The sequence below is a fragment of the Camellia sinensis genome, chromosome 14 (genome assembly GCF_055761805.1).
Source record: "Camellia sinensis isolate YWXY chromosome 14, ASM5576180v1, whole genome shotgun sequence".
Lineage (NCBI taxonomy): Eukaryota > Viridiplantae > Streptophyta > Magnoliopsida > Ericales > Theaceae > Camellia > Camellia sinensis.
In genome coordinates this window covers 34633598-34657191 of record NC_138974.1, presented here as the reverse complement: position 1 = coordinate 34657191, position 23594 = coordinate 34633598, and the positions used below count along the sequence as shown (strand labels likewise).

Here is a 23594-nt window from a genome sequence, read left to right as displayed (position 1 = left end):
CACTGTTGGCTTCTCGGCTTTGTTCACTTCCATTCGAGCTGAGCTTGATGTTGCACCGGCCAGTGGCGAAGCCAGAAAATTAAGTTAGAGGGGGCACTTATTAATTACAATTTTTTATTTTAAAAAAAATATATGATCAATATTTAGATAATAATAATAATTTTATAGGCTATATTTAAGCATGACAAATTAAAAATCATTATTAATATGAGGCTAACAAAATTCTATAATAGTGTATAATAACTCTGTGCGAGATGGTGATGCAAGTTTGTAATTTTAGCACAACAAATTATGGATCAAATTCTTGATTTTATAAAATAAAAACACATCATTTATAGCACAAATTATTATAAAATCTATTTAATTTGTATTTGACAAAAAATATTAAAGAGATGGTATTGCTTATAAATGATGTGTTTTGAATGAAAATGTTAGCCAAAGAAAATGTTAAGCAAAAAATGAACAAAATATGGAGTATATGACCACAAAACAAAAAAAAAAAAAAAAAAAAAAAAAAAATCAAAATTGAGGGGCCCCCCCCCCCCTCCTCGAGCCTCCTTTGGCTCTATCCCTGGCAGCGACGACTTCATAAATTTGGAGGAGTGAATTCCTCGCCTGAAGAATATTGGAAAGGTTCATCTAAAATTACATTTTTCCCAACCAGTTTTGCAGACTACCTTTTATTTTGTTGATTTTTTTTTTTTTTTCATTTGGCAACTAAATTAAAATTTGGTAGGCAAATGTTTGGAGTTTTGTTGACTAATATTTTGTAGTTGCCAAAATAGAACTTTCTGCGACCGAAATTGAAATTTGGTCAGCAAAGGTCGAATTTGGAAGAGCAAAAAAAATCGGGAAAATAAAAAAAAAATAGCAACCAAAATAATTTGGTCACAGATAATAAAATGACACCATTTCGAATGTAATTTAAGTAAATTGAAGGCCAATGCCGACCAAACAGTTTTGTAGGGGAAAATTGCCCTATATCAGCGGGGTGAAAAGTTTCAAACTCTTTATAAGGATATACCGCGCACCACTCCTCATACACACCTCATCCAAATTCTCCTACTCGATTGCAGTCACCAAAGTCGCTCCTCCTCCGTCATCGCAGTTACCTGTGTCGCTTCTTCGACCAAACATCAGCGGTGCTTCGAGAAGTACTTGGGCCTCCATTGTTGGGTATATATTTTATCTCTCTCTCTCTCTCTCTCTCTCTCTCTCTCTCTCTCTCTCTATGTCTCAATCTTTGTATTTGTGTGCCATTACTCCTCTTACTCACATGGTTGCTCTCTCTTTTCGCACCTAACAGCACCACTATCACCATTTTTCTTCTACTACCAGTTCGCCTCTCTTGAAACAACCCGAGGTCAGGTATGGGTCTTCTCTGTCTCTCTCTTTGTCGCTCAATTTTTCTATTATCCTTTGTTTTCCCTAATTTTGAAAATCAATTTTTTTGTTTTCCCTAATTTTCAAAACCCCAATGAGTGAATGTTTAAAGGGATGGCCTCAAATCATACTCTGCAGACAATGAACAAAAATGAAAACTTCTATATATATATATATATATATATATATATGTGTGTGTGTATATTGTTGTTTGTTCTGGTTGGATATTTAGACCACATGCGTATACCAAATTTGCTTTCTATAATTTGCTTATTAGTTGGGAATTTTGTGTATCACTGTTTGTATGATGTGGGTTATCCTTGGATAGCATGATCAATAATTTTAATCTCATTGATTGCCTTTTAAATAACAATATATATATATATATATATATAAAGAGGTTTGATCTTTTTCTCTGTGAACAGGAATCTTGTTCATTAATTTTGTTTTTTTTTTCCTCCCAAAAGGCATATTCTTTGGTGTTTTGTAATACTTAATCTTTTAACATTGCTTATTAATTGAACGTGTATGTGACTAGAGAGTTGTCAGAGCTTGCGATTGCTTGTTGTTTTTGTTTGTAGATCCCACATATGTATCCCACAAAACTCTATCATACCAGTTTGACACACACAAATACAGCTCTATTGTCTATTATCTGGTTCTCTAATTATTATTATTTTTTTTTTTAGGAAATGGAGGAGCAGCAACAAAAAATGGAAGTTGAATATAATAATAATAATAATAATAATAATAATAATAATAATAATAATAATAATAATAAACAAAGCTGTGCTAAGTTAAGTTGAGTTGAGTTAGAGGTCTTTATTTTCTCTCCTTCAATCAAAAGAATTTATTTTCGTTGAACTTTGGAATGATTTCGATTGTTTGGTTTGTTTTTGTGAAGTTTATGTATCTTTGTGCTTCTAGTTAATTGCATAATTTAGGTTGAGTAAGTTTTTTATTATGTATATGTTTTCACCAAGTGAATTCTGAGCATATCTGATTAAACGTAGTATGTTTATATAGTGGATTTGTTTGATGATTTCATTAGGACCTACTTCTTTAGGGATCTGATTGGTTATACACTATCGAGGTTAACTATTATTTGTTGGCTATGAATCAGATGACTTGTGAGTTAGGATGATTGTTACCTTGAAAAGCCATTTCATGTGTGGTGGCAATTTACCTAATAGTGTCTAATGGTTCAATTATAAATCTATCGGACGTGATGGGTAATTGGCCAACCCCCAACAAAAGACTGGGTTAGTGTTGGTATACAATGGTGGCCAAAGCCAAGGGGGGGGGAACAAAGAAGAAAAACTAGCTGAAATATCGGTGAATACCTCCTTGTAGTGCCTTATGTGCTAACTGATTTGCACACTTTTTTGCTTCTTTGGGAAAATATGCTGGATTTTACAGTCTCATTCCTTCACAAATTCCCTTATCTGTAGCACCAAATTCAAATTAGGATATAAAGAATTTGGACCTTGCAACAAACTCACTGCATCTTGGCAATCCATCTCCAAGATGATCTCCTTGCATCCTCTTTGCCAAGCAAAAAGTAGACGTTGCTATACTGCACATAACCTGCCGTTAAAGCATGAGCCCACACAATTTTTCTGAATGAATCCCACCACCCAGAAACCGACAATATTTCTAATCAAAGCCCCTACACCCGCTAGTCTTGGATTACCAATTGAAGCGCCATCCGTGTTTACTTTTTGTTAGGTCCCTATGTTGTCAAATCCGGAGACAAAACATTGTGTTGATTCAAATGTAATTTTTTGTGTTTTTGTTCTGTCCGCTCGAGCGGATCCTTGTGAGCTCGAGCGTAGATTAGCAGGTCTCAATATTTTGTCAGGGCAAGCAAAAAATACTGGTGGGTGTGATTTTATGCTCGAGCGGATTCTCCTACGCTCGAGCGCATCTCAGTTTGTTCGCACGCAGTTTTTGGTCAGTCCGCTCGAGCGGGCTGTGTTGAGCTCGAGCGGAGATCGCGGATCCAGATTCCTATTTAAAGCTGTTAAGGGTGCTTTTTTGAAGGAGTTTTTCCTAGATCTAATCTACAAGCACTAGGGTTGTGTTTAAAGTTTTCTTTGGAGATTTTTCATAGTTTTCCTTGATGTTCTTGAGAGAGTTCTGAACTTATGCATTGAGATTCATATATCAAGGAGGTTGCTTCTTAAGTTTCAAGTAAGTTCTCTTAGGTGGATTCCGAAGATTAAAGCGTAGAATCCAAAAGGCGTTTGATTCTACGCAGTCGTTAATTCGACAAGTGAAGTTGTGGTGTGGAATCAACTTCAGGATCAATTCCGTGACGAAGGTGTGATGAAAGAGTTACAGAAGATTCAGAGACAAATTGACTGGGTTGGGTAATTTGTATGGTATCTTTGTAATCTTTTTGTTCTTCAGTAGTGGATTGATAGTGGCGGTTCGCCCGTGGTTTTTTATTACAATTGAAGATTCTTCAATTGTGGTTTTTTCCACGTAAAAAATCGTTTGTGTCGATTTATTGTTTATTCTCAAAAACAAACAAACTAAAATCACTCTCGTAAGTGTTTGATGATTTTAGGTTGAGTGTTTTGAATTAATTGGGATTTGGAATAAGTTAATCTTGATCTAATCACAAATCACGTAGGATTTTCAATTAGTATCAGAGCGGGTCACTCTTTGTTTTTTCAAAACTATAGGAGTGTGATTTTGTGTGATTAGTATCATGGATTCTATTCGTGAAGGTAACTCGACTCATAGACCCCCATTACTTGACGGTACAAACTATTCTTATTGGAAAGCTCGTATGAGAGCATTTTTAAAATCCATCGATGAGAAAGTTTGGCACTCCGTAATCTTTGGGTGGAGTGAACCTACAATCACCATTGATGGGAATGATATTCCTAAACCCCTTGATAAATGGGACACAACCGATTACCAGAATTCGAGTTGGAACAGCAAAGCTCTCAACTCCCTCTTCTGCTCTGTCACACCTGAAGAATTTCGTCGAATTTGCACGTGTGAAATAGCAAAAGAGGCGTGGGATATTCTTGAAACGATTCACGAAGGTACTACCTCTGTTAAAAGGTCAAAACTTCAACGTCTCACGTCCGCCTTTGAAACCCTTTTTATGCGCGACGATGAGACGTTCGATGAATTTTATGCAAAACTCAGTGATATCGTGAATTCCTGTTTCACTCTCGGTGAAAAAATCCCGGAAGCAAAAGTTGTTGGAAAAATTTTGAGGTCCCTTCCCGAGAGGTTTCAACCAAAGGTGACAGCCATTGAGGAGGCTCAGAATGTTGATACCCTCAAGCTCGATCAATTGGTTGGAAATTTGCAGACTTATGAAGCTCACCAAATTTCTAAGAAAAAGCAAAAAGAAAATATGGCTTTCACGAGTGCCCATGAGACTGCAAAACCTCCGGAGACTGAATTTGATTTAGAGTCTGAGATGACGGCTATGCTTACAAAACAGTTTAAAAAATTTTTGAAAAAGAAGCCGAATTTCAGAGCCCCTATTTCAAAAGATAAGAGTAATGACAAACCCAAAACTGTTCCACCAAAATTTGCTCAAACTACTGAAAAAAAGATTGTAAGGGAACCAGGGGTCAAGTGTTATGAATGTCAAGGGTTTGGCCATATGTCTCTTGAATGCCCTTCGAAAAAGAATCGGAAGAAAGTCTACACCGTAACTTGGGATGATGAAAGCGGGTCGGAGCAAGAACCCGAAGAACCTGAATCCGGTGAAGATGGGGATAGTGCATTCATGGCATTTTGGGCCACGGTTTCTCAACCTCTTCCAAAGCCTTTGGAATCTGCTCGTGGCCAGAACCTGCATCATGCTCCCACCTTTGATGGGGCTAACTATCTGTATTGGAAAATCAGAATGAGGGCGTTTCTCAGAGCTTTTGAACCAGAAGGTTGGCAAACCATTGAAGAAGATACAGAAAGTGCAGATAATCCGGGCAATCTGAGAGCCCTGATCATTATTCGTGGAGCAATCTCTAATGAAGAACAACAACGGGTTGTTCACTGCACAAAGGCTAAAGATGCATGGGAAATTCTGAGCCAATTCCATGAAAGAAGAGATTCACCTCCACCTCCATCCAGCAACTTGTCTGCCTTGGTTGCTAAAATGGATAAGATCAATGGCGAAGAACTACAACAAGCTTACGAGAAGCTGTACGAGGAATCTCTGAATTTGTCTAAAACTAATGACAAACTCTCTCTTAAGCTCAAAATATGTGAGAGTGAGAATGTCCGGCTCAAAGGAGAACTCTTGACAGCAAAACAGAATGTCATCAAGATCTCGAGTGACAGGCAAGACTTATGTGAAAAACTTCTATCCTGTGAAACTGAAAGGAATGAACTTCTGAAGGTGTATTCCACATATGAAGAAAAGCTTGAAAGTCTTGAGTTGTCACAAGCTGCATTGGAAGAGAAAGTCAGTCAGAAAGATGAAGAACTCCGTATTACTAGAGCAACAATTGCCATGTGGAACAAAGGTTCCAGATCTCTAGAAGACATACTCGGGTCTCAACAAATGGGTTCTGACAAAAGAGGGCTAGGCTATGGTGCGACGGCTCACAAAGGGCAGGCCTCTACCTCTCAGAACTTGAAGACTCAAGCAAAAGGAAAACTGAAGATAGACCAGGTTGATCCTTCACTTCATCAAGCAAAAGTAGGTAAGATCAACAAAAAGGAGGTAAAACCTGTTTTTATTTGTCATCACTGTGGTAGGTATGGCCACATTCGTCCTTACTGTTTTGAACTATTTGGTAAGGTGTCTCAAAAGGGTAGAAATTCTAATACTTTTTGGGTTAGGAGACAACCTTACATGTCTAGGCAGAACACCAAGACTAAAAAGATTTGGATTAGAAAAGAGGATTTGACTTGTTTTGTTGCTCACACTGCTCTAAAAGCACGTGACTCACACATGTGGTATCTTAATAGTGGGTGCTCTCGTCATATGTCCGGTAACAAATCCTACTTCACCTCTCTTGAAAAATATGAAGGAGGAATTGTCACCTTTGGAGATGGCGGCACTTCTAGAGTCATTGGTAAGGGTTCTATAAGTGTTGTTGGTCTCCCCAAGCTAGATAATGCCTTACTTGTTGATGGCCTTAAAGCTAATCTTTTGAGCATTAGTCAAATGTGTGATTCCAATCATGAAGTATTGTTTTCAAAACATAAATGTGAAATTTTGGATAAAAAGGGAAATACTGTTTTACATGGGGTTCGCACATCTGATAACTGCTATGGGATTCTTACGACTAATGATCTTACTTGTCATTCTGCCACCATAAGTAACATTGATCTGTGGCATCAAAGATTAGGTCACGTGAATTTCAAAGACCTAACTAAGATAGCCAACAAAGAGCTTGTGAGAGGAGTTCCTAAACTAGGTAAGAATTTGAGCCATGTGTATGGACCATGTCAGCTTGGCAAGCAAACCCGTGCTCCTCATAAAAAGGTGAACATCTTTACAACCAAACGTTCTCTTGAATTGGTTCACATGGATTTAATGGGTCCTACTCGCACTGAAAGCATTGGAGGTAAAAGATATATTTTTTTAACTGTTGATGATTTTACCCGATTCTCATGGGTAAAATTTTTAAGGGAAAAATCGGATACGTTTAATGCTTTCCAGGCTTTAGTCCTTAAAATCCAAAATGAACAGGGTGTTTCCATTGGGCGTATCATAAGAATCCGAACTGATCATGGTCGTGAATTTGAAAATAGTTCGTTTTCGGATTTTTGTGATATGCATGGAATTAAGCATGAGTTATCTGCACCTATTACTCCTCAACAAAATGGAGTGGTTGAGAGGAAGAACAGAGTTGTTCAAGAAATGGCTAGGGTCATGCTCCTTAGTAAGAGACTTCCTCCAAAGTTTTGGGCCGAAGCCCTAAATACTGCTGTTTATGTCGTAAATCGTGTGTATTTAAGGCCCGACACTTTACAAACTCCTTATGAATTGTGGAAGGGTTTGAAACCTAATGTAAAATACTTCAAAACTTTTGGGAATAAGTGTTACATCTTCAAAGATAGAGAGCCCTTGGGCAAATTTGACTCCCGAAGTGATGAAGGTATTTTTCTAGGGTATTCAACCAACAGTAGGGCTTTTTGTGTCTATAACCTGCGAACTTCATCAATAATGGAATCTATCAATGTGGTTATAGATGATACAGGTTCTCCTACTCCAGCAACAAATGAGGATGACAATGGTGAGTTTCCAATCTTGGATACTCAACCACAAAATCAAGGAGAAGGTGCGGACCCATCACAAGAAATGGTTACAGAACCATCTTCACAAGTAAGGTCAAGTCCAAAAAGTGCTCCAAGGGACATCACTCCTGTTGCCCCTGTCACCACAAGTCCTGAGCTTAAACCATCAGCTAGGGTGAAACTGAATCATCCAGCTCAACAGGTGATTGGAAGTGTCTCGGATCGAATGAAAACCCGAAGACAGATTCGGGATGAGGTATCACATATGTGTTATGTTTCTTTAATTGAACCTAAGAATTTTAAAGAGGCCTTGCTAGATGATAGTTGGGTCAATGCTATGCATGAAGAATTAGGTCAATTTGAACGGAACAAAGTTTGGACTCTAGTCCCCAGACCTAGAGACATGAATGTGATAGGCACCAAGTGGATCTTTAAAAATAAATCTGATGAGAATGGTACAGTTGTTAGGAACAAAGCTAGGTTGGTTGCTCAAGGCTACACACAAGTAGAGGGTATTGACTATGATGAGACGTTTGCCCCAGTTGCACGTCTCGAATCCATTCGTATTTTGCTTGGTGTTGCATGTTTTCTTGGCTTTAAATTGTTTCAAATGGATGTGAAAAGTGCTTTTCTGAACGAGTACTTAAAAGAAGAGGCATATGTTGAGCAACCAAAAGGGTTTGAGGATCCTAAATGCCCTAATCATGTCTACAAGTTAGACAAGGCTTTGTATGGGTTGAAACAAGCCCCTCGGGTTTGGTATGATAGGCTAACTACCTTTCTTCTTGATAATGATTTTCACAGAGGTAGTGTGGATAAGACCTTATTTGTGAAACATACGAAGTCACATATTCTTGTTGCCCAGATATATGTTGATGATATTGTGTTTGGATCTACTGCTGAGCATCTTGTGAAATATTTTTCTGATTGCATGACACAGGAGTTTGAGATGAGCATGATAGGAGAATTGTCTTATTTTTTGGGTCTCCAAATTAAACAGTCTCCTTCGGGCATATTTGTTTCTCAGTCTAAGTATGCTAAAAATCTTGTGTCCAAGTTTGGTCTTGAGTCTTCCAAGCATGCACGCACTCCAATGAGCACCAGTCTTCACCTCTCCAAAGATTCCTCTGGTATTGATGTTGATCCTACCCTTTATAGGAGTATGATAGGGAGTCTTTTGTATCTCACAGCCAGTCGTCTTGATATTTCTTTCAGTGTCGGTGTTTGTGCTCGTTACCAAGCCAGTCCTAAAGAGTCTCACCTTCTTGCGGTAAAACGCATCATCAAGTATGTTAATGGGACCTTGGGGTATGGGGTTTGGTTTTCCACTGATACGACAGCCGAAATTACTGGTTTTTCTGATGCCGACTGGGCAGGGTGTGCTGATGATAGGAAAAGTACCTCCGGAGGGTGTTTTTACCTTGGGAATAATTTGGTTTCTTGGCATAGTAAAAAGCAGAATGCCATCTCTCTTTCCACTGCTGAGGCTGAGTACATTGTTGCAGGGAGTTGTTGTGCACAAATGTTGTGGATGAAGCAAATGCTTCATGATTATGGAATAGAACAGAATACCCTCACTCTTTTTTGTGATAACACAAGTGCCATAAACATTTCAAAAAATCCAGTCCAACACTCTCGCACCAAACATATTGACATCCGTCATCATTTTATTCGAGAGTTAGTGGATGAAGGCCTTGTTGTTTTGGAACATATCCCTACTGAGCATCAAAAAGCTGATATTTTTACAAAACCCCTTGATCTTCTTCGATTTGAGTTTCTTAGAAAGACCTTGGGTGTAATGATCAGTAACTAGGTTGTTTCCTGTGTTCGTGAGGTGAGTGTGAGTGGCTGACTTACTGTTCTTAGATGTGTTAATCTCATTGTGATTGAGTCCTGGTATCTTTTGCATCAAAATATTAAATGAACACTGCTCATGTTTCTTACAAGATTTGTTTTACATCTTTGTTCATAGCTCATTCTGAATGCCCATACTCATTTACTTCGTGATCTCATTCTGTACACATTCTTGAGCTAAACTGTTGCAGGGGTTTTCGCATAAGTGATCAAAGTTCTCTATGGACCACTGACAGTGTTTCTTGTACTTTTGCGGAGAAATTGACATATACTAGTATATCATGGGTGATGTTAAGTCTCTTAACCATCTACCGCCTTAGTTCACTTCCATGGTTTCTCCCTCAGTACATGATCTCCGGGCATTAGGAAAAGGCTACCTCAGAGGCACCAACCAGGCCATCATTTTGAATTCATTCTTCTGTGGTTGGAATCCATACTCTTGAGCGTGCATGCCACCAGTGAGTGCCCACAAGAAAAAAAAAAAAAAAAACAGTGTCTGAGAGGGAGCTTCCGCATTTACTTAACAAATACCCCGTGATTCCTAGTGGTTTGACTTTTCTCTGTGATAGTCAGTTACTCGTGTCGGAGGTCCAGCCATCCGATCACTACTAGGATTAACTCTAGCTTTGTGGCTCTCAAGGATTGCACACACACACATTTTTTACATGAGCTCTCATGTGTGTTTTTGAGTTATGCGTTCTCATGATGCGTGTGGCTTTGATTTAATACTATCTGTGTTGTTCATGAGCTGGTGTTTCATCTCTTTTCTCAAAATTTGCAGGACTCATAATTTGATGGATTTTCTTGTCTTTGTGGTTTAGTCTACACTTGCTCTTCTTGCTTGTTACAGGACTTTCTAGGTGTGTTTTGTTTTTTTTTTAAAAAAAAGGGTTTTTTCGCTCGAGCGGAATGTTTTACGCTCAGGCGCGTTTTTCACTCTTGCAGCAGTTTGTTCGTGTTTTGGCAGTTCTGAGAGATGGGTTTTTGAGCTCGAGCGGCCCTATGCACGCTCGAGCGGGAGTCTGCTTGCATTGTTTTACGCTCGAGCGGTAACACGTACGCTCGAGCGGACCATTTTCATACTTCACTCCCTCTCTCGACTCTTCGAGTCATTTTTTTTCCTTTTTCATTCTCTCGATCTAGGGGTTTGTTTTGTGGCTGCATTGTGGTCGATTTTCCCTCTCATCCTCCATCCTGCCTGCCGATTTGCTCTTTGGTAAGTTTTACCCTCTTTTATTTTCGTTGATTTTTGTTCTATTTGGTTATAGTGGGTGTTGGGTTTGTGATTTTGTGGGTTTTGTGTGTCGTTTTTGTGATTCTCTCTCTCTCACACCTTTTCCTCGTCCTATTGTCTGATTTTTCTGTGTGTTTTCTTTATTGTGTCTGTGGTATTCGGGTTTATCTGTGTTCCTGCTTTCATGTCTTTATGGGTTGTTGAGGTCACTGTGCCTAAGTATGGGTCTGGTCTTGAATACATTGCTTTGATTTTCTCATGATTCATACTTATACTTTGCAATTTCTCTCATATTGGGTGTATTAGTTATGAGTTCTTCAATACCATGCTCCTCTTTGTTCATGCTTGATCTTTTGCATTGCACATTGAGGATTTCATGCCCTGTTTTTTTTAATTTGGTTATTGAACTAATGATTTGCTTTGGTTTTGTTTTGGTGTGGTTTGGGTTTTGGGTTTGTTCGTTTGTTGGGTGTTATAGTGTCTTTTTCGTCATGTCTGCTCCTGCTCCTAAACGCCGAAAGGCCACCGTCTCTCGCCCTCCCTATAACCCTGTTAGGTTTCAGTCGGCCACACAATCCAAGTCCTTCCACAAATCTTTTGTGAATCGCACAGTTCATTTAGAACGGAATGTTCAACCTGATACATTTGAGTCCATCCACATTCGTTCTTTGTTCGACCCTCTAGGTAGTGACCTTGTTTTATTGTTTTCTGGGCGTCAGAATCTCGATTGGGTTCGAGAATTCTATTGTAATATGGAGGGTATTCGTGATTATGAGCCATCTTTCACTACATGGGTTCGGTCAAAATCCATTTCCGTTACCCTTGTATTGATTCGCCAACTTCTTAAGATTGAGCAAGTCTTTCCCAAATACTATCCTTTCCCTGTTCCTGACCGTCCTACTTGTAACTTTGATGATGTGGCTTTGGAGCTGTGTGGTGTTGCCCGTCATTGGCCTAAAGGAGGTTTGATTAAACAGTTTGAACTTCTTCCGGAGTTTAGACTGCTTAATCTGATTGTCTGTGCCAACATCATTGTCACCACACACTCATCCGAGGTCAAACAAGACCACGGATTCATTTTGTCCTGTATTGCCCGTCATCGGTCTATTGATCTCGCCTCTCTTATTATAAAAAAGATGATCGGTGCTCATGGGCATAAAAAGCTTGGCCTTCCCTACGGTTGCTTGATCAACCGAATTTTGTCTGACCTTGGGACCCCTATCCTAGAAGATGATGAGTTTGCCTCTCCTTCTCGCCCTTTTACCAAGAAAACTATGTCTCAAAGTCGAGCTCATATTAAGGGGGAGTCATCCCGGGTTGGTCTTTCTGCAGGAGTTGCTGCTGGTCTTGCTGAAGAAGCCGAGTTTGATGCCACCGCAGCCGGTGATGATGATGAGGCTCCTGTTCCCCCTCCGGATCTTCCTGCTCTGTTTCAGCAGTTCGCGGAGGCCATGATCAGACGCTTGGATTTTTTGGATGCTCGCTTCGATGCCTTTGATGGTCATCTTGGTCAGATTGAGGAGACTCTCACCCATCTCGCCCGTCTCATTCAGTCTCCACGGCCACCCGATGCTTGATTTCTGATCCCCGGCCAAAAAGGGGGAGTGATGTTGCTTGTGTGGGTACAGTTGGGTACAGTTGATCAGTTGATTACACATTAGTTGATTACACAGCTTTTGATTACATTTTTTTGGTACAGTTGTTCTCTGGTTATCCTTCCTTGGTACAGTTGGATTTTATATAGTTTTTTCTTTTTGGTTATATTTTGGATATATGTTTATGGATGGATGGATACTGGTTTGCTTATGATTGGCTTAATGGTTTATTATTTAAACTGGTTTGCTTATGATTGGCTTAATGGTTTATTATTTAATCCAGTTCCACCTGTTTTTGGTTGGCTTGTGTTTGGGTGTTCTTTTTCAGGCTCATGGAACACGCGCATAAGTGGATGAAGTTGAATGAATGCATTCTTTCTCAAGTTGTGTGTTTTCGGGTTTTAAAAGAATGTTTTGTTTATTTGTTTTGAAACTTTTACAGTGTGTGTGTGTAAGGAACAATGGTTAGAAAGGTTTTGTCCGGGAATTGACAAAGGGGGAGATTGTTAGGTCCCTATGTTGTCAAATCCGGAGACAAAACATTGTGTTGATTCAAATGTAATTTTTTGTGTTTTTGTTCTGTCCGCTCGAGCGGATCCTTGTGAGCTTGATCGTAGATTAGCAAGTCTCAGTATTTTGTCAGGGCAAGCAAAAAATACTGGTGGGTGTGATTTTACGCTCGAGCGGATTCTCCTACGCTCGAGCGCATCTCAGTTTGTTCGCACGCAGTTTTTGGTCAGTCCGCTCGAGCGGGCTGTGTTGAGCTCGAGCGGAGATCGCGTATCCAGATTCCTATTGAAAGCTGTTAAGGGTGCTTTTTTGAAGGAGTTTTTCCTAGATCTGATCTACAAGCACTAGGGTTATGTTTAAAGTTTTCTTTGGAGATTTTTCATAGTTTTCCTTGATGTTCTTGAGAGAGTTCTGAACTTATGCATTGAGATTCATACATCAAGGAGGTTGCTTCTTAAGTTTCAAGTAAGTTCTCTTCGGTGGATTCCGAAGATTAAAGCGTAGAATCCAAAAGGCGTTTGATTCTACGCAGTCGTTAATTCGACAAGTGAAGTTGTGGTGTGGAATCAACTTCAGGATCAATTCCGTGACGAAGGTGTGGTGAAAGAGTTACAGAAGATTCAGAGACAAATTGACTGGGTTGGGTAATTTGTATGGTATCTTTGTAATCTTTTCGTTCTTCAGTAGTGGATTGATAGTGGCGGTTCGCCCGTGATTTTTGATTATAATTGAAGATTCTTCAATTGTGGTTTTTTCCACGTAAAAAATCGTTTGTGTCGATTTATTGTTTATTCTCAAAAACAAACAAACTAAAATCACTCTCGTAAGTGTTTGATGATTTTAGGTTGAGTGTTTTGAATTAATTGGGATTTGGAATAAGTTAATCTTGATCTAATCACAAATCACGTAGGATTTTCACTTTTAAATCCAACTTTTGACCATGGGAAATGTCTAACCTTAATTGGCCATGCCTCTAAATTCTATGTTGCATCTTTTGGTGCTGTTAAACAATTGAGTTTTGAATGTAGTTTGTGATGTCATTAGGTTCTAATTTCTATCAGTTCAATGGTGCTCTATTGTGAAGTAAGTTGGCATAACCAACATAAGAACTTTTTTATTTTTGATAAATCTAGAAATCCCCTAGATGTTGATTTGTGATTATGTATCAATTTTAAGCAGAATATAACAATCCCAATCAAACAATCAAACAATCAAGACAAAGAGACACAGCGATTTAACGTGGAAAAAACCACAATTGGACACCTCCAACTGTGATCAAAAAACCACGGGCAACAGCCACAAGACAATCCACTAAGAAGAATTAAAGGAATTACACAGGTATACTCTCAATTACCTAGCGAATCCACAACGCCTAATTGAACCAACCTTTATGTGCCTCTTCCAACCCCATCTTCACCACGGAATTGTCTTTCTGATGAGCCACTCCGGATTCCACCAGAGCTTCAGGCTCGAATTCTTCAGAATCCACAACTGAAGAATAACTCTCTCTTTTGTGTATAGCAAACAAACCTTTGATGTACTCTCTTTAGATCATGAGTTGAAAACTCAATAAAAACATCAAAGAAAAACTCCCAAAGTATCCCCAGATATAAACCCTAGAAACCAAAAAGAAGATCTGGAGAAGTTATCCTTAAAATCTGACCCAACACGCGAATTTATAGAATCTGTCCCGCGATCTCCGCTCGAGCTCAACACAGCCCGCTCGAGCGGACTGACCAAAAACTGCGTGCGAACAAACTGAGATGCGCTCGAGCGTAGGAGAATCCGCTCGAGCGTACAATCACACCTTCCAGTATTTTTACAGGCGACTGCAGAGATGCTGAGAACTTCCAATTCACGCTCGAGCGTCCCTTTCCCCGTCATAATCAGCGAAGTGGCAATCTTGAAAGCTTTATCATCACAAACTTCTCTGAAATGCTTGATTCGGGTTGGATTCGCATCTAAACACTCAAAGTCTCACTGAAATAAAAATGCGAATAAAATTACAACTCAAAGGAGTTTTGTCAAACGGGTTTGCCAAGAAATAAAACCTAACAATCTCCCCCTTTGGCAATGCCGTGACAAAACACACCTAACAAAGAAAATCCTAAACACCCCAACCCATTACAGCCAACAAAAGCCAACTTCTTTCTCAAGGTCATGATCTGCAAAACAGTCATTAGTGCCACAATCTCCAAAACAACTATTAGTCCCACAAGAATATATGAAAAAAACAATAACCATAGGACAAGAGTATCTTGAAACATGAGATGGAAAACATGAATAGATGAAAACTAAGACTCATGAACAACAACTCTCAAACAACAAAAGCAAGATCATAAACCCCACAAGCAATGATATGATGATGTAAATACCATGAACATACAAGAAGGGCAAATAGTGCATAGCAACAGCAAAACATATAGCCAATCTCAGAAGCCAACATATCAAAGTGTTCATGCTAAACAACTCTTGCAATGAGAAACCAAACTCCCTTACCAACCCAAATCAAGATGAACCAAACTCCCCCTCACTAAAAGCAACCACAAACACTGAAAACAGTGAACAAGAAGAAAACAACAAAAAATAATATGGTGGAGCAAGCAAGGCATTTCAGATTTGTACCTTAAAACACATAAGATTATCCAAGAAGCACCATTACAAGAAAACACAATGTGCATAGTCTGTAGAAGATTCCTCATGCAAGAAAGTGATGCATTATGTGAAAAGCATAGATCCCATGATAAAAAGTGTGTGTGTGACGCTTGGAGTTCGACAAACACTAGATTCAATCCTAGTAGTGATATGAAAGCTGGACCTCCAACAAGAGAATCTTAAGCACGACAAAGGAAAGTCAAACCACTAGGAATCAAGGGGTATTTGGTGAGTAAAGGCGGAGGCTCCCCCTCAATCAATGAATCTTTTCCCTTTTTTTTTTTTTTTCACATGTTTTTTTTTTCTTTCTTTTGCATATTTTGTCTTCTTCTCTTTCTTTTGCTTTTGCTTTTTCTTTTTCTTTTTCTTTTTCTTTTGCACAATCATTGGTGGCTGACACGCTCAAGAGTATGGAAACCGAACCAGAGAAGCATGGATATAATAAGGATGGCCTGGTTGGTGACTCTGAGGTAGCCTTTTCCTCATGGCTAGATTGCAAAGAATTAAGGGGAAAGCCATGGAGGTGCAAAAAAGATGGTAGGTGGTTAAGAGACTCAACATCACCCATGATATGCTAGTATAGGTCAATTCCTCTAGAAACGCAAAAGATCAATGACAGAAGTCCATAAAAAAATAATCACTAGGGCGGAAGACTCCAGAATTTGCTAATCCAAGAATGTGTACAGAATGAGACATACTAATCAAAGAGCACACACTCCAAAATGAGTAATGATCACAGAAAGCACACATATATTAACATGTAATGGATTTTCTCATCAATTCCAATATGTACCAAGGACCACTCAAAAATTTCAAGCTTGCAAAACCATACTAAGAATATCTTTTTGGAATTTTTTTTTTTTTTTTTTCAATTTTTTTTTCTTAACCAAAGCAAGACAAAAAACAAACAAGCACACATTAAAAGACCCGAAAAAAAACACACAAAAACCTATAGACTAAAACGACCAAACAAATTAACACAAGTCAAGTTTTCTCACCCAAATCTTTTTGGTCTTAACAAAATCAGGTCTAGCGGTCTTGGTAAGTGTCGTGGTGTAGTGAACACCCTCATGAATCTTGGTATTCCGCCTAGACATGTAAGTCGAATCTCTACCCTTTTGAGGCACTCTCCCATGCAATTTATAACAATAAGGGCGAATATGACCATGCATACCACAATGATGACAAATAAAAACAGGGTGTACCTTCTTTTCTTTTACCTTACCAACTCTAGGGAGTTTGAGAAGTCTTTCATCTTGTTGAATCTTTTGTCCTCCCTTTCCTTGAGTTCTTGTATCATAAGATGAGGAAGCAATCTGTTTTTGCTCTTTCTTACCACCAAAGCCAATGCCACTCTTGTCACAACTCATTTGTTGAGACCCAATGATATCCTCCAAAGTCTTTGATCCTCTGTTCCAAAGACCAATGGTAGCCATAGCACACTTGAGCTCTTCCTCTTTCTTGATCATTAGTTCTTCCAAAGCAACTTGTGACATCTCGAGAGATTCAATCTTTTCTTCATACATGGCGTGGGTTTGCAGCAGCTCATTCCTCTCTGTCTCACAAGTCAACAATTTTGCACAAAGAACTTGTCGATCATCAGCTACCTTGATGGCATTAATCCTGGCCTCGGAAATCTCTTCCTTAAGTTTGACATTCTCACTTTCACATGCTTTGAGTTTCTTTGTGAGTTTATCATTCAATTTGAATAACTTAAGAGACTCCTTATACAACTTTTCATAAGCTTGCTCAAGCTCTTCATGATCGCTCTCCGAGGATTCATCATCAGTGATATTCTCAACTGACCTCTTTGGAGAATCTGTTTGTCCTTCAGCTTCAGAAGCCGCCATGAAAGCAAGAAATTGTTTATGACCCTCTTCGCCTTGACCTTCATTGTCACTTTCATCTTTATCAGATTCAGATTCATCATCCCAAGTGATGGCAAGGGCTTTCTTCTTCTTCAAACGAGTGGGGCATTCTTGAGCAAAATGGCCAAATCCTTGGCACTCATAGCATTGGAGTCTTTCAGAGTTTCCTTGTATCTTTCCTTTCTCCTTCTTGGCTATAGAATTAATTTTGAGTTTATCTTTGCCTTTAGATTTATGAGAATGAGTAGATTCCAAAAGATTAGGATTCTTTTTCAAAAAAGATTTTTTAAATTGTTTAACAAAAGCAGCCATAATCTTGGAATCTATATCACAATCCTCATCAGAATCCTCTCTAACTTTATGAGCACTACTAAAAGCAATATCTTTTTGTTTCTGTTTGAAATTCCTGTGTGCCTCATAAGTTTGGAGATTTCCAACCAACTGATCCAGCCTGAGGTTGTCAACATCTTGAGCCTCCTCAATAGCCGTAACTTTTGGTTGGAACCGATCGGGCAAGGATCTCAAAATTTTTCCCACAACTTTAGATTCTGGAATTTTTTCACCTAAATTGAAGCTAGAATTTACAATGTCACTCAACTTCGCATAAAATTCATCAAAGGTCTCACTATCTTTCATTGAAAGGTTTTCGAAACTAGATGTGAGCCTTTGAAGTTTTGAGCGTTTAACAGAAGGAGTGCCCTCATGAATAGTTTGTAAGATATCCCAAGCCTCTTTTGCGACTTCACAATTACAAATACGACTAAATTCTTCAGGTGTGACAGCGCAAAAGAGAGAATTGATAGCTTTACTATTCCAGCTACTATTTTGGTAATCTGTTGTGTCCCACTTATCCATTGGTTTGGGGATTGTAACTCCATCAACGGTAATTGTTGGTTCAGTCCACCCATTCATAACGGATTGCCAAACTTTTTCATCAATTGATTTTAAAAAAGATCTCATCCGAGCTTTCCAAAAAGAATAATTGGATCCGTCAAGTAGGGGTGGTCAAACCATAGAATTTCCTTCACGAATTGTATCCATTATCACAAATCAAACAAGATCTCGTTCTAAAAGAAATTTTTTTTTTTAAAAAAAAAAATAGAACGACCCGCTCTGATACCAATTGATAAATCTAGAAATCCCCTAGATGTTGATTTGTGATTATGTATCAATTTTAAGCAGAATATAACAATCCCAATCAAACAATCAAACAATCAAGACAAAGAGACACAGCGATTTAACGTGGAAAAAACCACAATTGGACACCTCCAACTGTGATAAAAAAACCACGGGCAACAGCCACAAGACAATCCACTAAGAAGAATTAAAGGAATTACACAGGTATACTCTCAATTACCTAGCGAATCCACAACGCCTAATTGAACCAACCTTTATGTGCCTCTTCCAACCCCATCTTCACCACGGAATTGTCTTTCTGATGAGCCACTCCGGATTCCACCAGAGCTTCAGGCTCGAATTCTTCAGAATCCACAACTGAAGAATAACTCTCTCTTTTGTGTATAGCAAACAAACCTTTGATGTACTCTCTTTAGATCATGAGTTGAAAACTCAATAAAAACATCAAAGAAAAACTCCCAAAGTATCCCCAGATATAAACCCTAGAAACCAAAAAGAAGATCTGGAGAAGTTATCCTTAAAATCTGACCCAACACGCGAATTTATAGAATCTGTCCCGCGATCTCCGCTCGAGCTCAACACAGCCCGCTCGAGCGGACTGACCAAAAACTGCGTGCGAACAAACTGAGATGCGCTTGAGCGTAGGAGAATCCGCTCGAGCGTACAATCACACCTTCCAGTATTTTTACAGGCGACTGCAGAGATGCTGAGAACTTCCAATTCACGCTCGAGCGTCCCTTTCCCCGCTCGAGCGGACAGGCCAAAATTGGAAAACTGGAAAAAAATAACATGCTCGGACAGGCAACTTTGAATGCATTTTTGAAAGCTTTATCATCACAAACTTCTCATCACAGCTCGATCCCCGTCATAATCAGCGAAGTGGCAATCTTGAAAGCTTTATCATCACAAACTTCTCTGAAATGCTTGATTCGGGTTGGATTCGCATCTAAACACTCAAAGTCTCACTGAAATAAAAATGCGAATAAAATTACAACTCAAAGGAGTTTTGTCAAACGGGTTTGCCAAGAAATAAAACCTAACAATTTTGTTTTTAAGAATTGTTTTTGTATTTTTCAAGTTTTATTCCTCTCTGCTTGTCACTACTCTGTCTCAGGCCTTGCAGCCTTTTGGCTTCAAAATTTTATCGAGCTTCCATGCCTACTATTCATATCATTTAAGATATTGCCAAGTTACTTTCATATTACTTGGAATATTTCTGCTATATGTGGCTAGCAAGAGGTAAAGTTACCCTTTTTAGTATTAAATTCCAAAGAGAATATATCATATTATAAGGTGAGTTTTCATGTGCATATATCATATTCTACTCTTGTTACCTTACCTTAACTTTTGTTCGCTTGTGTGCACTAGGGTTTGTTATTGAAATTGAAAGCACTTTTTCATTTCCATATATTAGAAATCATTATTATATATTTGAATTCAACTTGCATTACAAGTCCACATCTCCAACAATAAATCTATCGAGCGTGTCGCGTAATTGGCGAAGCTCCAACAATAAATCTGTCAAATGTGTTGTTGCCTTTTAAATGTAGAAAATTTTTAAGTGGTTTGAATTCCTACCCTTCAACAAAACAAAACCAAGGAATTTAGATGTTTCATTTCATTTCTCTTTTCTTTATGTCATCATCACTTTCAGTTTCCTTTTCTTTTTACTTAACAAATCCAAGTTCCTAAACATATGCACAACAACTTATATGCTACCAAGGCGCAGGCACTTCGCAAAAAATAAATTAAATTTGCTCTACATACCAAACCTGTAGGTTATAAATTAAATTTGAATAGGTGTACTTGTTGCAGTCCATCATTGATTTTTTTCAACTTGTGACATTGATATTTAAGGATGGGCCCTGTTATGGTGCAGCCAGTTGATCTGGTTTTTTCTTAGTATGGAGATGCTCCAGAATATTGTATTGTTTCAATGTGTAAACTAATTATAAGATACATAGTCTTGTCATTCTATTTGTGATTTAACAACATAAGAAACAGTAGCATCATAATTTTTTCTTCCTTTACCAAATTGACATGAACAGAAATAGAATAATGCTATGTACACAGAACACACACATACATTAGTCTCATATGGAATTGTAAACTTCTTAACTACATAAGTTTTGAATAATGTGCACTTGAGTGTGTGACTAACGAAAAAACCTTTTACTGAGGGAATTGATTTTCAGATTCTACATCTGCATATTAAAGGATAAGTTTTATTATATGCCCTCTTTCCAAGCTACAAAGGCATGTTTACACCCTTTCATGCAATAGCCCAAAGTGAAGAGAGTAGTTGTAGAGATGGCTAGAGACCAAAAAAAAAAAAAAAAATGTTAAAGCCAACAGCAACATCGTTACTACTAATAATGCAATTATTTGATGACTGCTGCAGTTGATGACATCAACAACTGTATAATAGATAGCATATTAAGGTATTGTTGCCTTTTAAATGTAGAAAAATTTTAAGTGGTTTGAAATCCTACCCCTTTTCCCAAATTTTCAATTGTTTTTATATTTCTCTTAGCCTTTGGGCATTTCTTCCAGAAATCTCAAACTTCCATATGCTTATTAGTGTTATTGAATATTTAAATGTGTTTAAATATATGATAACCATGGATCTGAAATGCATAATGCATCATGCTTTTATAGTTGATTGTCCTTCATGAATTTTGGAAGGGAGTAGAAGTAACTTGTAGAAACTTATAGAATAATCACGGTACTCATCAGTGTAAAGTTAAGCTCCAACTTGCATTTATTGAATGCTTGAACTTGGAAATAAGCACTTAGAGGGAAAAATCATAAAAATAGCAAGCTGTACATACTTGAAAATCAGTATGAATAGCTTAGTATGCATAAAAGTAACTTGATGAAACTCACGGAACCATCATGGACCAGAGAATTGAAAGAAGCAACAGATACACCTAATCAATCCAAATCATTGAAAATGAGTTGACAACATCTATAAAAAAAATAGTTGCCATAGTGTTTAGGGTAAGTAATTTGTGGAATATGTTGTTATTGTGTTTTTTTGGCTCCAACTGGGAATGCTTTGTTGAAGTGTTGATCACTATTTTGTTTTAAGGTTTGGCCCAGTGCTAACATTGTGTTGATACTAGTTGTGGCATGATTGCTACTTTAGGGCTGGTTTTCTTATTGTATTTGTCTGCTAATTTGTGGTGCTTATATGGCAGCTTTGATGTTATTGGTTTACGTATTAATTATTGTTTGGTGCTTTTAGCTCGACTCTGAAACAGGGGCAGCAGCGTTATAAGGTCTTAAGCATTTTAAAACATAGCACGTTAGGTTGTACTGGCTATGTCTCTGGCTTACCTTTGTGCCATGGTGACTATGTAGATGTATATATGGTGTGTATGGTCTTATATAATCTGAGGGTTGCTATTGGGTCTGCTAGAATCTGAGGGCTGTTATTTGATTTGTATCTTATGGGGTCTGGTCTGTTGTGGTTGCTGGTTTGGTATTTTGGGTGGATTTAAAGTGACCTCGGCTGCTGTTATACATTGATGTATGGGTTTGCTAGAATCTAAGGCCTGATATAATTTAAGGGCCATTTTTTAGTTTGTATCTGATGGAGTCTGGTCTGTAGTGGTTGCTGGTTTGGTATTTTTGGTGGATTTAAAGTGACCCGGGCTGCTGTCTTGGTATTTTTGTTACTATCTATCGCTACTGTCTGTGTATCTGTTGCTGTATAGTAAGCTCTGGTGGTGTGTTGTATCTATTGGTTTTTTTTTTTTTTTGTTACAGAAAAATCCTCCCTACCCTCCCGCAGGTCCAAGGCAGCGCCCCTTGCAGAGATCACCAGGGTGTCCTGTTAGCCGTTCCGAGCGAAGAAACTATAACCTGAGAACTTGCCCCAACCTCCCAAGACAAGCTCCGCTTAAGTCAGAACTCGCACAGCGGGGGAGCATTGGACCAACAACAAGTGCTGATTAGACAACTTGAGGTCCAACCTCCTAACCAACTGTGCTTCGCCCAGGAGATTGGCCCAAGGGAGAAGGAATTGAACTCATGACCTTGGGGCTTAAACCCCAAGGCTTAACCACAATGCCACCCACCATTGGGTTGTTGTATCTATTGGTGCTGCCATGTATATATGAAATTTTCTATTTTGGTATCATGACAACTTAAACAATTTTAAACAGGCTTCTTTTTATCTTTTTGGTTTTGCCAATATGTAGATTTGTGAGAGTATATGCTTCAAGCGTTTGCTTTGAGTTCGGGGTGTTTTCTTGTTGCAAAGGAGCTGTGTATATTACAACAGTTTAATAGGTTATTATGTCTTCCATATGTGTCACTTTCTTGGCCTTTTCTAGGGCTATATTACCAGGCTACAAAACCACCAAATGAACCCAATTTAATTGGATGTTGGCGACCAAATGTTGATCTTGTTTTTTCTGTTTTGACGACCAATTGATTAGTTGGGAAAAATAACTAATACTTTTGCCGACTAAATAATTAGTCGTTAAAATCATTAATTTTGGCGACCAAAAAGGAATTCATCGCTAATAGGTCAATTGCTGACTATAGTTTTAGTTGTGCAAACATTTTTTTCGCGACTAACATGTTTGGTGGTGGAATGTGACAATTGCCAACCCAACTTTTTGGTCGTGGAATGTGCCATTTGCCGACCAAACTTGTTGGTCGTGGAATGTATTGCCGACCAAACGTTTTGGTCGTGGAATGTGACGATTGGCGACCAAATATGTTGGTCGTGGAAATGGGCCACAATTGCCGACCAAACTATTTGGTCGTTGAACGTGCGAATTGGCGACTAACATGTTTGGTTGAAAAAATATGACTTTTCACAACTAAATAGTTTTAGCTACTAAATAATTAATCGCAGTAATTATATATTTAGCAACCAAAAATTTAGTTGGCAAATATAACTTTTTCACATTACTTTCCGCAACCCTCAATTGACGACCAAAGTGGTGACCAAAAAAATTAGTGGCGGATAACTTTTGCCGACTAAATTTTAGTCGGCAAAAGTGCGAATTCCTGTAATGAACTTTGGGTATATTAAGAGAGATTTAATATGTTTTTTTTAATTAGTTAAGGTCTCTCGATGAAATTTCTGTGTGATCATAGCTAAGAAATTTCAAAATTTCA

The 23594-nt window shown here is 38.4% G+C and overlaps 1 long non-coding RNA gene across 1 annotated transcript; it reads left to right on the top strand.

Annotated features, from left to right (window-relative positions):
* The first annotated feature begins 1029 nt into the window (after positions 1-1029).
* Positions 1030-22617, top strand: LOC145807622 (uncharacterized). Its single transcript, XR_014350879.1, has 3 exons — positions 1030-1176; positions 1307-1368; positions 22230-22617. It is a non-coding gene; the product is annotated as an uncharacterized LOC145807622 (long non-coding RNA).
* The last annotated feature ends 977 nt before the right edge of the window (positions 22618-23594 follow it).